We start from the raw sequence: 2,941 nt of genomic DNA, 5'->3' as shown, positions 1-2,941 counted from the left end.
TAATAATAATAATAATAATAATGATAATAATCATCATCATCATTATCATCATCATCATCATCATCATCATCATCATCATCATTATCATCATCATCATCATCATCATCATCATCATCATCATTATCATCATCATCATCATCATCATCATCATCATCATCATCATCATCATCATCATCATCATCATCATCATATCAGTATGCTCGACTCACCTACTGTTTTCACAATCCGACTTTCAGTTTCCCTTATAAAACTAGGTGAAGGTGAGCTAAATAGAAATAAGGGTAGCCTTTTTCTTGAATGGTAGAAGCGTTCCTGCCCCTACAAGACAAAATCAATCAAAGAATCTTTTCTTTTTTGTAGTAATTTTATTCTTGTATATTTCACAATTGTGAAGCAGCGTGGTGGAATCAGGCTCTCGTCAATTTTTGGACATGTAGAGTTATTGGTATCATCTTAAAGCTTGTTCAATTGTATCTTTATTTTGATGAAAAAAAATGTCCGTTTATCTTGAATACAAGTGGAGATATTTGAGAATAAAGGAGGTGGGGGTCACCTGTTTTCAGAGGTGAAATTAATGAGAAAATGGCCGACAAAGATTGGATATCCTTAGCTTAAGAGTCCGTGGTAACCGAAAATTTACATTTTTTGTGCCTTTAATCAACTTTTCTCAGAAAAATCCACATAGAAATGAGTTCTTTTTTGGGTATGAAAGGTGTTGAGCCAAAAAACAAAAATTTGATAAAAGTTCACAAACCTTCCTGAAAATGCAAGTTTCTTCACTTTGATTATTTTGACGAGAGCCTGATTCCACCACGCTGCCTCACAATTGTTTTCTTGAATTTTTTTTGAATTTTTTTTTTTTTTTTTGGGGGGGGGAGGAGGAGTGTCTTATACATTGTGGTATTTTGTAATTTCCTGCTCATGTTTGTGGTTACTTGGCTTGTATGACAGAATGCCGCCTGTATATGTGAGGCAGCGTGGTGGAATCAGGCTCTCGTCAAAATAATCAAAATGAGAAACTTGCTTTTTCCCGCAGGTTTGTGAATTTTAATCAAATTTTTGTTTGTCATCTCAACACCTTTCATGAGCATTAAAGAACTCATTTCTGTGTGTGGATTTTTCTGATAAACGTTGATTAAAGGCACAGAAAATTTAAATTTTCAGTTACCACGGACTGTTAAGTTAAGGAAATAACTAACCTTTGGCGGCCATTTTCTCACTAATTTTACCTCTGAAAACAAGTGACCCCCACTTCCTTTCGCAAATATCTCGACTTGTCTTCAGGATAAATGGATCTTTTTTTCATTCTAATAAAGACAAGTGAACAAGCTTTAAGATGGTACCAATAGCTCTACATGCCCAAACATTGACGAGAGCCTGATTCCACCACGCTGCCTCACAATTGACGTTATCCCGCTGTATTTATAACTTATTTTCTTTTTCTTCTTTCCTGCAGCAAATGCTGACTGCGGACCGGTCATCTCAGGTATGGTGGTCGTTTTTCTCCTTTGTTCACGATTGTATGTTATTGCTATTGCAAACTGTGCCTACGCAAAGGTTCAAACCAGGACCATTTCCAAACGCAGTTGAGTACGACACCAGGGGGCGCTAACAGCATTAATTTTTGTTTGTTTTTACTTTTATGTGAGAGAGCAGAGAACGTGTCTTTGTTAAGTTTTAAGTCAGGGACGTCTGTTTTTTTTCTTTGTTTTTGTTGTTGTTGTTGTTATTGTTGTTGTTGTCGTTGTCATTGTTTTTGTTGTTGCTGCTGCTGTTGCAGCTGCTGCTGCTGTTGCTATCATTGTTGCTGCTGTTTAGTTAACGCTAAACGTTCTACAAAACTGGCATGTGTGGTGTAGCTGTAAGCAACTTTGCCCTTGCACGCAGAAGACCTCTGTCTTTCTCTCTTTCTCCACCTATACCTTCTATAATATGAAAATAATCATAATAACAATGATGATGATAACAATAAAAATAATAATACTAAAAAGATAATAATAGTCTAATAATAAAAATATGATAATAATGATATCGATAATAATGATAATAATAATAATGATAATATACATAATAATCATATAATAGTAATAATAATAATTTAACATTAATAATTGCAATAATATAAATACATGAAAAATGATAACAGTAGTTACAAAATGTAAAAATAATAATAACAACGAAACCAATAACAACAACGATAACAGCAACAACAATAAAATAATAATAATAATAATAATGATGATGATAATAATAGCAAGGATAATAATAATGATGATGATAATAATAATAATAATAATAATAATAATAATAACAACAACAACAACAATAAAAATATTAATAATAATAATAATAATAATAATAATAATAATAATAATAATAATAATAATAATAATAATAATAATAATTTCAAATAAATACACATTATGATAACATAAAAAGTAGTAACCATAATAATAGCAATAATGTAGAATAATAGGTGTCATGAAAACTCTTTCAGAGAATGTTAAGGACGTACCGGGAGCCATGCCCACTTGACTATCTGCCTGGTTGGCCACGGTCTACTTGTTTCGTTTGTTTTTGTAAAGTGTTTTACGGCGCTCGCAACTGCATTAGGTCTTATGAGCGCGCGGGACACACCTAATATTTTCAGTTGGTAGGAAATTTTGAATTTTGCCCGGGTGGCGGCCGAAGCCTACTCAAATCGATTTTAGACCACCAAGGGATCTTTAACGTGCGCAACATGCACACGGGCCCTCCGAGATTTGTCGCCCTTGTACGAGAAAGCTATGTGTAGATCTTTCCTACCAGAAGATCAGGAGTGTGGCAGAAAGACAGCAGTAGGGAGGAGCCAAGGAGTAGCAGTAGAAAGGCTGCAGAAAGAGTCAGGAGCCCAGAGGAGGGGGCAAAGGAGGTGAGGGGGTGGGGGCAGAAAGTGGAATTG

General features: G+C 34.6%; 1 protein-coding gene across 1 annotated transcript in view; it reads left to right on the top strand.

The window, feature by feature from the left end:
* LOC101850913 overlaps positions 1-2,941 on the top strand; it is a gene marked incomplete in the record, with an annotated part of 24,612 nt that overhangs the window by 10,585 nt on the left and 11,086 nt on the right.

The sequence above is a fragment of the Aplysia californica genome, unplaced genomic scaffold (assembly GCF_000002075.1).
Source record: "Aplysia californica isolate F4 #8 unplaced genomic scaffold, AplCal3.0 scaffold00853, whole genome shotgun sequence".
In the NCBI taxonomy this organism is placed as follows: domain Eukaryota; kingdom Metazoa; phylum Mollusca; class Gastropoda; order Aplysiida; family Aplysiidae; genus Aplysia; species Aplysia californica.
Note: the sequence above shows the minus strand (reverse complement) of the source record. Positions and strands in the feature narration are given on the sequence as shown.